Source organism: Thamnophis elegans, chromosome 2 (genome assembly GCF_009769535.1).
Source record: "Thamnophis elegans isolate rThaEle1 chromosome 2, rThaEle1.pri, whole genome shotgun sequence".
NCBI lineage: Eukaryota > Metazoa > Chordata > Lepidosauria > Squamata > Colubridae > Thamnophis > Thamnophis elegans.
In genome coordinates this window covers 110581612-110594984 of record NC_045542.1, presented here as the reverse complement: position 1 = coordinate 110594984, position 13373 = coordinate 110581612, and the positions used below count along the sequence as shown (strand labels likewise).

General features: G+C 36.1%; 1 protein-coding gene across 1 annotated transcript in view; it reads right to left on the bottom strand.

Annotated features, from left to right (window-relative positions):
* FBLN2 (fibulin 2) overlaps window positions 1-13373 on the bottom strand; it is a 136366-nt gene that overhangs the window by 54404 nt on the left and 68589 nt on the right.

Here is a 13373-nt window from a genome sequence, read left to right as displayed (position 1 = left end):
CTGGCCATTCTTTTCTATTACCTTCCTCCATCCTAGATTTTCTAGATGTAATAATCCTTCTGTAAACAATCAGAATTCCAAGAACCCTGAACATGCTCAATCAGCATTAGTTTTTTTATGCATATATGTTTCTTACCTAGCCTGTAATTCTTCATAATGTACCTCTCTCAACAATGGAAGAACCTCTTTGAAAGAACCTCTTAGTTGATCTTAATACTTGGGTGAGTGGAACTCTCTCAAATTATTGAGGGTCTATATTAATATTGAATTCACATTGGAAACTTGGGTCTTCTATTCCCTCCCCAAAATTAAAACTATTTTGGAATCTTTAAAAATTTACGATTTTCAAGTCACTGATACCATTCTGTTATTATGTGAGCACAGTGCCAGATAGTTATGAAAGCTTCTCAATAATTAGATTGAATCCAGTGGTCAGTTGCTAATTTTTTTTACTACCGGTTCGGGTGCGCTCCCACGCATGGGATGTGCAGAAGCATCCGGGAGGAGCCTCCCACTGCCGCTACTACCAGTTCACCCAATCCAGGAGGAACCCATCTCTGATTGAATCTGATTCTTGTTTTCTATTGCTCCTCAAATGATGAACTCCAGAGATGGCTAGTGCAGATTTCCAATGATATATACGTCAGTAGACTTTAAAAATCTGATTATAATTTAGGCGTCAATCATTGCACAAATTCTAGAGAACAAACCCTATTGAAAATGACTTATTTCTAAATAGACACAGCATCATTCTCCTGTTCTAAAATGGTACCATCGACTCAGAAGAAATAGAGATCAGGAAGCTCACAAAAACATCATATTTCAAAAACAATTTTTATATGGAAATAGATTCCAAATGAACATAGTGAGAACCGTGTTCAGTGACCTCAGAATATTGGCTGACTGCTGAACAAGGGAGAGAACAAAAATGCACAGAGGGGAGATGAAATTATATCCTGGAAAAAGGATGAATAGCTGAAAGCCGTCCATACATTCTGTATTTTGTTTCAGACTCCATTTAGATGTAGTACATGCTATACACAGTATGTAATAGCTAAGGTATTAGACTAAGACTGGAGAGAACCATTTTAAGTTCATACTCAGGTATAGAAACTCACCAGATGTTTTTTGGCTTATAACTTAGTCTTTCAGCCCAACCTGACTCAGAGGATTGAGACAGTGAGGATAAAATTGGAGAAAGAAATACTTTATGAAACTGCCTTGTAAAATAGGATGAAATTGAGAATTGAAATCTAATAAAGCCTTTGACATTTTAGTCAACACATTTTTACAGTACACATGCCATTCCTTGTCCTCTCTAAAACAAGATTGCATATTCATTTCCATCTACCTAGACTTCCAATAGTGTTTTTCTAATAGTGCTTGGAAAAGCAGGTTTCTGACAACACACAAGAAAAGAAGTTATGCCACAGCAGACAGTGCTGTCAATGGTAGCACAGGAAGCATTTCAGATTCAAAACTTTTTAAAAGCAACCTTTTTAAAAGCTGACTCCCCCCAAAAAAGAATCAATCTATATGACCGAAGAACAGTGATTTCTTTCTCAAGAATGGTTTTATTTGCAAAATGACCTAGAAAGTTTCACAAATTTTTAAAGCATATTTGTGAAGCTTTCTAGGTCATTTTACAAATAAAACCTAGTTGAATTAAGCTGTTTTACCTATTGATATAAATAAAAATATATTATACTGACCCAGTATTGTCCAACTATTTAAGAATGATTTGTCTTTTTTTAAATTCATTGTCCAGAAATATTACATAAGGCATCACTGTCAAATATTGAACAGGAAATTCTCTTGGGGTGATGAAGTTCTCTAATTTGATAAAGTCTGAACTTTGCTGATCCTCAGACTTTCTATGTTCAATACAGAAGGTTAATAGAATTTATATTGAGTAGTTTATGGTCCATAATTTGAGGCATACTAAATTAGCTGTTCAGTTGAAGAAATTCACGAAGCTAATGAGCCACTCAAGAGTTCAATCTATCAGTAAACCAGATATAAATGCTTAACATCCAAGGTGAGCCAAGATACAGTAAGCGCATTCAAATATAAATGAGGTATTAATGAAAGGCTAATTAGCATCACCAAATAGAATAACATTATTGTTGATAAACATTAATTCACATACATTTTGTTGCAGAAGAACGCCGAAGTCATTCTAAGTATTCTATAGCATTAATGTCTGAAACCGTAGGATACCTAGGTTTAGAAAACGTAGCCATGTGGTCACTGATAAATTTGCTCCTAGTGCTAGATTTCATCAAAATAATTGCATTTTAAAAAATGCCTACAATTTTAATTTCTACTTCAAAGAAAAACCTAGAAAGACAATAGAAAAAACATGTTCTGAATCTGACAAGTACACCTAATGAAAAATAAGAGATAATGAAGAAGAGATCAAATTTCCCCTTCTCTGAATAAGAGCGATGATCCAGATGAAGAGCCTTCTGCACATACTTATAAATAAAATGGAAAGGTCTACTAAAATTGAATATTGTGATAGGAGGTATCTTTTCTGAAAAAAAGTGAAAACATTTTAATTGGTTCAGGAATTAAGGAAGAATTTGGGGAAAAATAGAAAGCAGAATCAGGGAGATGCATAGTGCTTACATTAACTTGTCTAATTTATTGTTATGAAAATATTCTACTCTAAACTATCTCTGAAATGGAATATTGTGATGGGAGATATTACTTGATGTGAGGCCAGGGAAAGACAACCAAAGATCTTTAAATCATCCTGATCACCATATTATTTTTGTTCCCACACTGGATTTTTTATTTGCATTTTGAAGTCAAACACAATGCACACAGAACAAAAATGTGTTACCCTAATTACAGTTATTCTAGTGCCATCTCCCAGTCCTACATGCTCCATAGAATCCTGCAAGATTTGTTCTTTAGGCAGGTGGGCATATTTCCAAAGAAAGCCTTGATCTGCGGTTATTCATCCTTGGTTAATTTTTGAAGGCAAAGTTCTAGAATTGGAATTGGAATTAGTTTATTCGTATGCCGCCCTTCTCCCTGAGGGGACTCAGGGCGGCTCACAATTCAGGAGGGAGGGGATGACAAACAAGTTATAGACATAAGACAATACATTATTAAAAGAAAGCACAACAGTCATACCATTCGGGGTTAGGGTCTTTAGCCCCAGGCCTGCTGGGACAGCCAGATTTTAAGGGCGGTGCGGAAGGTCTGAAGGGTGGTGAGGGTACGAATCTCCACGGGGAGTTCGTTCCAGAGGGTCGGAGCAGCCACCGAGAAGGCTCTCCTCCGGGTAGTTCCCAGCCGACATTGGCTGGCTGATGGAATTCGGAGGAGGCCTAATCTATGCGATCTTATCGGTCTAGTGGAGGTAATTGGCAGTAGGCGGTCTCTCAAGTATGTGGGATCCAGAGTCACTCTTGAGTATAAAGTTAGTGGGGGTTGTCACTACATTTTGCAACATATAGGATCCTGGGTACCAAATTCAAGATTAACATGAAGCAAAAAGACAAATACCTTAGTTGGAACTTTGCTTATGTTGCCTCAATTACACATATAAGTATTTATATACCAATTTCCTTTTCACAATTTTTTCTCCCTTTTTGTAAATTTCTTGTGCTATATCCTTCAAAATTCATGCTTCCATACATTGCTTCTTCTTGGAACCAATCTTTCAGATCTTTTTTCTGCTTCGAGTAATAGGATCTTTTAAATTAATCTGTGTTCAATAAATAATTCATCTATGCTTAGATTTTTAAATTAAAAATCTGGAGTGCTCAAATGGGACAAATAGATGTATCTCCTTATCTCATGCACAGAATAGAATAAGCATCAGGCTGTATTATCTGATTGATCTTCTTCCTAAAACAAATGAACATTTAATATTCTCTTGAACTATAGTGATGAATACTTTGAATACTTTGAGTTATCTGGGACAGAGGTCAGCTAAATTAGATATTTAGTTTACATTTTCATTAACAATGGTTTTCACTGCTAAGCTTGAATGGAAGAGAAGGAAGACTCTGCAGATACTCAAAAGTACTTCAATTTTGAAACCTTCTATCCACAGGTTTAAAAAATATTTTTCAAATATAACTCAATTCCTGGTGATTTCAAGAACATATCCACATTATTTGCTTGATATCTCCTACTGCTATCTTTGGGGATGTTTTAAACACTTTCCCAATCAAGCTAAAGTCATGGTATTTTTGGTGGTTTCCTATTTAAGTACTTGACTGAGAGGCCATACATGACAAATGATTCATTTCCATTCCTTTAGGACTTACTTTGGAAGAGAAACTGCATCACCATTGGCTTTTCAATAAAGATTTCGGCTTACAGAGCTCCATTCACAAATAGTGTTAAATTGATTCCAGATAAAATGGGGCCAGCTAGTAGGATCATGTGACCTCAGTTCCCTTTTTAACCCTAAGGAAACAACTTCTGAATGGTTTTAAAATGGGATGAGAACAATGTAGGAAGTAAAACCCTTACGTTTGTGGAACATTGTCATTGTGCTTAGTTTCATGCCACTAACAATGGCATTCATTCTGACCAGGAATATCAAACTTCTAGTTTATATTTAAGTCATTGTTCATTATAAGTAGCCCTAGAGTTTAGATATACTTTCTGCTTTTTGATGCACCATTCTTTGTATTGCTTATAAACCTATGCAGCAATCCAGGGAAGTAATTTTGAAAGTTTATCCTGCCATGAAGATTTTTTATCAATATGGTTTTACTGAAAATATTTTCTGCTTTCTCATTTTAGCCCATTAGTGAACATTTTGATTCATGTGGAACATAATTTGTTACCTTGTCTAGTCTGATATTAATGCAGCTACTGCTACTCTCCAGCAACCAAAATATTAGCAACAGCAATGACAGAAAGATTAGAAATCCATTCATATTCAAACATTAATGGAAAGTGAACAAAAGAGGTAAATAAGCACATGCAGTCATTTCTCAGGAGATTTGAATCACTGCCCAACTTACTGTTTCTGCATTGTGGTTCTGAGGATACTAAACAGACTTTCTTGTGTTTAGTACTTCAAAAACACAAGTAACCTTGATCAAACTTGTCCAACCTCATCTCCTATCATAAAAGACATTGTAGGGAATGTTTTTGTTCTACCCAACATCCAAAAATGGGAAGGAGACATTTTTGTTTGTTTCTGTTTTATAAATCTCCAATAATTTATTATCATTTAGAAGCTTATATACATACAATCACACGACATGCATTGTTATGTAGAGCACAAAAAAGGGAAGATAGTAACTCAACAAATAGATGTGAGCTAAGATGTGAGCTAAGAATGTTTTTTTACACACACTATTCACTACTATCTACTGCTCCACAATGTTCCATCCTTGCAAACCATCCTAAATTTCACTATGTCCATCCACAAATTCATATGTTGTGTTTTGTATTTTAAAGTACTAACCTCTTTTCTAGATTCTTCTCAACTCCATCCAACCACATCCAACTTTCCAACTTTCCTGGTCTTTCTTTCTTTTCAACTCACTCTTCCTTCTTGTATCTGTTGTGCAATTCAAGCCTCATTCATTCTCTCCAAATGACAAACCACCTCAATGTACTTTTCCTATATATTGTTTGTTCACTTTTGCATTCAGTCCTCTGTCATTCAGCAGTCATACATTCTAGACCCAATCACTTTGTGTAACAAAATTTCTTAAGTACCCCATTTCCACTGTTTCAATTTACTTTTGCTTTTCCTGATGTACAAAACTATTCCACATAACAAAATAGGCTCTTAAACCCAATCAGTTTTGCTTCTTTTGACAAACATTCATTGCTTGCAACAAACCATATATTGCCTCTTTACATTTGCTCCTTTTTAAATATTCCCCCATCTTTAGTCATTGTTCTATCTGGTACATAGTTTTATCTATGTATTCAATTGTTCACCATTTGTACATACATTGCAATCGTTCATTCTTATTTGGTACACTGATGTTCAGATTCATATTCTTCATTGCCTCATACAGTTTACCTACATTTCCTGCAAATCATTCAAGTTCTAAGCTAACAATACAATAATTTATCTATAAATAAAAAACCAAGGGGCATTCCACATCCTTTCTTACTCTCCCACTTCAAAATTGAACTATTCATCATTTAGTTTTTTCTCACAATGCTTTTATTTACCAATTTTATTACATTCTGCCACCTTCAATGACATACTCACATTAAATTACATTATAACAATTCAGTCCCATTCATTTTGTTATATACTATCTCTAACTATATTTCTCCACATCCAAGCATTTCTCAGTATCATGCTGAAAAGCAGAACTTGGTCTGTACAGCTCCTGCCCAGCTTATGCTTTTCCCACCTTTCCACTTACAAATTCTACTCCTTATCACTTTTCAATCAATCACCTTCCCAACCAACTTAATTTGCATTCACTCTGGTTGTTATTTCTTCTGTATAGGAAAATGGTAACAGCATACTTACAATCATTAGCTTTCACATGTTAAGTATTTTGCACAGCCACCTCATGTTAACTGCACCCATATTTTTCAATTTCTGAAGTTATAGAGCAGGTGGCAGTCGTGGCCAGGAGGGCCTTGGCACAACTGCAGGTTGTGCGCCAGTTACGTCCTTTCCTGAACCAACAATCCCTACTCACAGTCACTCATGCCCTAGTCACTTTCCGTCTTGACTATTGCAATGCGCTCTACATGGAGCTGCCCTTGAAGAGCATCTGGAAGCTCCAGTTGGTGCCAAAATGCAGCAGCCCCCATGGTTTGTGAGGACCTCGGTGTGTGTTTGTATTACCTCTCTTGTGGAGCTGCATTGACTGCCAATTTGCTCATGGGGCAGGTTATCCCACCTTTAAAGCCCTTCATGGCTTCAGGTTATTTGAGGGACCGTTCTTGCCGGTCACATCTACCTGACCTTATCAGAACGGGGAAGAAGGGAATGTTGCAGATCCCATCCCCTAGGGAGATACACCTGGTGGGACCCAGAAGAAGGGCCTTCTCCATGGTGGCCCCATCTCTCTGGAAAATCTTTCCCCTATAGATTAGAATAGCCCTCACTCTAGCAGTCTTCTGGAAGACCTGGTTCTTCCAGTGGGCCTGGGGAACCCAGAGTGGGATGGAGCCCATTAAATGACTCATGTGACGTATATTAATTTATTGCATGACTCCTCTTTTATTGTTTTATTGTTTTTATGAGGTTTTATACTCTGTAAGTTCCCTTGAGTTGCCATGTGTGAATAGGCGACAATATAAATTCTCTAAATAAAATAATAAATAGATAAAATAAATATGTGCCCTACCTCTGCAAATTTACAATTTTTCAAAATTGTCACAGCACATATGACTTGATCAATTTTGTCTTGAGCACAATATTTAGCATTTGTTTTAACTCCACTCTTGAACATATTCTCATCAGTCCCATACAAATCTGTAAAGCATTCCTGTCACCATTTCTTTAGTTTTACCCCAAATTTAGTTTCATCATTTCTTTAAATTCTTTTCACTCTGTTTGCAGTTCCTTGTTTAGTCATCTACAATAATTGGAACTCACTCATTCCAAAACACATTCCAAAGTCCCATTTTCTCTGCATCTGTTGATCTTAATTGTTTCTTGTTCAATTTCATTATGTTTTTGCATCTTTTCCTGTACATATTGCATAATGCCTCTCATCCTCATCTTACAGCAATCATTCTCCTCTCTGTATGTTTGCTTGTTGTTGTTTATTTTACAAATACTTATTCTGCTTTCCTGTTTCGTGCATTTTATTACTCTAGAATAGAATAGGATATTGGAGGGACCTTGGAGATCTTTTAGTCCAGCTCCCTGCTCAAGCAGGAGAACCTATGCAGTGGTGGGATTCACATTTTTTTACTACTGGTTCTGTGGGTGTGGCCTGGTGGGCGTTGGATGGCTTGGTGGGCCGGGCTTGATGGGCATGGCCTAGTGGGCGTGGCAGGGGAAGGATACTGTAAAATCTCCATTCCTTCCCCACTCCAGGGGAAGGTTAATGCAGAATCCCCATTTTCTTCTGATATATGTCTAAAGCTTAAGTGAATTTCTAATAAGTATGAAAGAATTATTTTCCTCCCTAATTACTTGGATCACCTATTTATGAATGAAGTTTTATAACAAGGAGGAGATAAAAGGAAAACAGCCTGTTGTGCAGAAAAGACATTATTCATTGTTAACTTGTCTTGGGAATTAATAATCTCTCATGCTTCTGAAATATCTCCATCCTTGAGATGATTGGTAAACAGTGGTATATGTGGCAATCTACCCTTTAGCTAATATCACAAACACCAAGGCGATGCTGAAATGCAGCTGGAGGCCAAGAATTTCTTTGTGGCATCAGCTATTAAAAGCTTCAACAGGAAAAGGTACCACTAGGCTCATATGTTAGTCACACTTACCTTGCAATGAAATACTGTAAATGAGATTTCAGGATTCTTGTTTTGGTTTTGCTTAGAGAAGGAAACAGTGCAGTCCTCAGCTGGATGCATTACAGGCACAGATAAACAATAGCATGTGAAATGTCACTTCATAAATACTTTTAGAACCCCGCAAGGAGTTTATTTTTTTACTTCATTCTACTCTTACTCAGAATAGGGTTGTCTGCTGATACTGAATGGCACCCCAACATTTAACAATGCTGCAGGTGAATAATGTAAGGATTCAGGTTTTTTTTAAAGGAAGCATTCCATACTGCAAATCTGACTATACCGTGTAGAGAAAAATGAATAACAATAATCCAAAGCCCTTTAATGAGAATTCAGATAAATAAATAAATGTGGTATTAGTTGGATTTTTGGTTTGTTTTTTTAAATTCATGCAGCATTAACTAACATTTACTAGAAAACTTGCTAGTTATCCAAAACCCGGGATAGTACTCAAAAATGCATGAAACAGTTGATACTCACCATGGTAAGTATTTTAATTTCAAGATGTTCCTTACAGCCTTTTATGGTTGTTCAGCATTCTTTGCAATGGTCAAGTCCCATTTTGATGGGGATTAGTAGCTGTGAATGTCTATGTCCATAGACATAGAAGGCTGGCTCCCAAGCGCAGTGCCCATGAACCTTTTCCCATGACTGGACAGTCAATTACCTGACTATCTTCTTTGCATTCTCCATAATGTCCATCCTGTGCTTTATATAGAGGGTTTTTTTTTGTGGAAATGTCAATTTCACAGTAATAGCATTTACTTTTCTGCACTGCAAGAATGTTGATCATTTTGGAAACCTTCTGACAAGCAAAGTCAATGGGAAGCCAGATGCACTTACAGTAATAACCATGTTACTAATTTAACAACTACAGTGATCCACTTAACATACGTAGTATGAAAAGTCATAAAATGGGGCAAAACTCACTTAACAAATTTTTTACTTAGCAACATAAATTCCGAGCTCAATTATGGTTGTAAGTCAAGGAACTACTGTATTAGCAGCTCTCTGGCTAATTATCCCAGCTGCTTGACAATACACCAATTCAGACTTTCACATTTGAATTTGCTTGGCTTTCTGTTTGCAACAGCTGGCTTGGACAAAGAATTTTGGCCAGCATGTTCAACCCATAACCCACAGGCCACATCTATTCTGGATGGCTAGTAAAATAGCCCCATAAGATTATGTGTTTACATATATTAAATATATTATGCATTTTGTATGCAACCAAGACAAATCCTCTTTACTCAGTCCAAGCAAGACAAAAGGTTGGACACCCATGATTTAGACAGAAGATAAAATCTTTTTTGTCTCATTCTTAGAAATATGGAATATATAGCAATGCCTCAAATTATAGTTTGAGCATTTGTGAGTTTGTTGATGGGAAACAGAATCAAAATCAGGCTGATGTGGTACAATGAGAAAATATTTACTTCCAAAGCCCAGGAACCCCTGAAAGCCAGTACATTTCTTTAGAAATATGTTTTGAGACCATGATTGTCCCAAGGCCACTGTTTGAGGCATCAAAGCAGCAGTTTCTAAACAGAACTGAAGAAGTCAAACTTTCTTCAATGGTACAAACTAAAAAGCAGGCATTGCTTAGATTCAGTTCAAAGGTATAGACATGGTGCATGTTCATTCTACACTAAAGCAAATAAACATAAAATCAATACCAGCTAACTACTGAAGCTTTCTCTGTTTATTAGCTTCCGTAATCAATTTTTGTGCACGGTTTTGGGAATAGTTTCTGGATTAATGAAAAAGTTGAGATCCTTAAGTTGTTCTTTGATTCTTTTAACTAGGAGAGCTCTTAAATCCCCAGGAAATCATTGTGGATTGAGCTGTAATTGCTATTAGACTTCATGTGAGAGAGATGGCTAGGAGAGATGGAAGTAATCAACACATTTTTGTTTATTTTTGTTCTCCTGAAAATTCAATATTATGGTCTGAACTGGAAGACCTCCTTAGTTATAGACAAAGTAAGGAAATTATGATAGAGAAAATGTGTGTGTGTGTGTGTGTGTGTATGTATGTATGTGTGTATGTATGTATATGTATGTGTGTATGTATGTGTGTGTGTGTAGTATGTGTGTGTGTATGTATGTATGTATGTATATATATATATATGTATGTGTATATGTATGTATATATGTATATATGTATATATATTGTATATATATATTATATATATATATATAATATATATATATATAATTTAGTGTCAAACCCCTGGTAAGCCCCAATTATGGGAGGAAGCTAACTGCTTCCATTATCTGTCTATCTCCTCACAAGAGTCCATCACGACAGAAATCCAATATTTTTACTGTTGCCTTTGTTATATTTGTGTTATTTGTGCTGATAAAGTTGTCCCTTTATTTATTTATCAGCACAAATATAACACACACACACACACACACATATATATATGTGTGTGTTTGTGTGTGTTTGTATTTGTGCTGATAAATACACACACACACACACACACATCATTTATACAATTATTGCTTACACAGCCTTAATATAATATATAGAGGAATGCCTTATACACACTGGTATATTCCAGAAAGGAATAATTTAGTGCAGCCAACTTGCCATGGCTAACTTGGCATGGCCAATTCACCACAGCCAACTTGCTGCAGCACAATGCGCTGTGGCCAGTTCACTATAAGACAACTTGCTGCAGAATATTTCAACAATTGGCCATGGCAAGATGGCCACAGCAAGTTGGCTACACCAAGTTGACCACAGTGAGTTGCCATAGGCCCAGCACTTTCTAGGTAGGCTGAGGTACACCTTCAAGTATTCTGACTTAAGACCAATTAATAATCAAAAGATACTTTCCTAAAATGATGGTTGGGTTCATTAATTTATGCAACCAAAATACTTCTATTCAGACAGTACTTCTACTTGGTTTTATTCAAAGGAAAAGGACTACCATACTTTTATGAGGTAGGGTAGATTCCAGTTTAAAATAATTGAATTAATTTTGTATATATCACTTTTCAAGAATGGTACTCAAATTAGGTAACCATAAATAATAAAATTAAATATAAAGTAATTAAATTATCTTTGAATGAAAGCATATTTGCTGCTTGACAAAAAAAAGTCTTCTAAGTATTTGCAAAAGGATGGAGGCATGATCCAAAAGTGAGCACTTCCAGCATAACAGAGACTATCAGAAAGAAGTTCCTGGGGAATATGGAAGCTTTCCTATCTCAGCTAGGACTTTGTCTTGATCTCATGCAACTGGAGCCCAATAGGGAGGTATGTGTTGGCCAAGGGTTTTGTTATTTCCTAACTTTTGTTAGAACAAATTGCTCTTGCAACTAATTTATCTTACTGTTCCATCATGAGATCAGGATCTTATAGTGGTCTATGCATGCTCACTTACCCTGTTAGACTCATTTTCTCCTAGATATAGACTATACCACATCTGAGGAGCCATCTCTTCCCAATAGGACAAAGCATACCATTTGAGCCAGCAGAAGAGGCCTGCTATGGATCTCATCTGCTAGGAATTGAAGCAGCAAGGCAAGAAGAGATGTGACCTCCATCTTGATGGAGCACTACCGCCAGGGGTAAGAACTGCCTCCTCCTTTTTGATCTTCTTGAAGGGTATTAAAACCTGGCTATAGCCAATTGGTCTGGGGGTCCACGGCAGGTTGCTCACCACTAGAAGCGGCTTATGGGGTAAGAAGACCTTATCCCTGTCCCATCTGCCTATCAATCTGCTTAATTTCAGTTTTGGTACAGTTTTTAACAATATTCTAACCTCTGTAGGTTTTTTAAATGTTTAATATTTTAATATTTTAAATTGTTTTATAACTTGTATTGCTGCTATACTACACTATAAATCTCATGATGTATATTTGTGGGGGCGGAAGGGAGAAGGCAGCTTACACATTGTATTCACAATGGTTATAGAAACTTGTAATATAATTAGATTAATATTTATTATTTGTGCAATTTATCTTCTGTGTATAAATCCTCATGGACTCTATGAAAGCATTACATTTTTATTGGATTAACTGAACCAAAAAACCCAGATAATGTTACAGAGATAGCCATGGCTAACCTACGATTAAAAAATTGCATATAAACATTCTTTTGAAATGTCCGGGCACTATATAACTTAGATACTGTTGTGCAAGTGCATCAATTTAAAGATTCTTTTTTGTGCTATGAGTATGCATCTATGAGCATTTTCCATCAAATGATGGTTTTGAATGTTAACTAAAAATGTCTACATAAAATAGCCACTATTCCTTTTCAGTTAATATGCATTTTTTGTTACTTAAGGTAAAAAGCAAACAGTAGGGTGAAATCGTTCTTTGCATCTCATTCATAGAGTGAAAAAAGTTGGGAATAAGCACTTCACAATGGGAAGTGGAGGTAGGGTTGGGCTGTCAGATCTCTAGGAGACAGTTCTGTTTAAACAGATGCTGTGTCACCATGGTGATCTTACAAATACATGAACTTGCCACCTATTAAGAACATTTCATTAAGAATTGTGCAAGAGACTGCAGATGTGCTTGAATCTACAGCTTTGGAATGAAGGCAAGCATGATATAAAAAAATGACCTCACATCCATTATTCAGTTCTGCAGGCACTCTTGTCCTCCTTACTGAAATGTCAAGCATGCATAACAGCAAATCAAATATTGTTCTATGCAAAACAAAATCAAACAAAAACAAACACACCCTAGTGTGGTACATATCAGAGCATGTTTTTTTTTAAAAAAAAAGTCCAATACCTTATTCAATATCTTTAAAGAATGTAAAAGCTTTAAAAATGAAAAAAAATGCTCTGAAGATTGAAGCATAAGTCACCTGCAAAAAATAGTTCTATATGCAGCCAGCTCTGGGGTGATTTTTCCTAGAGTTCAATAACACATTGCCTTGGGATAATTACAGAATGGTAC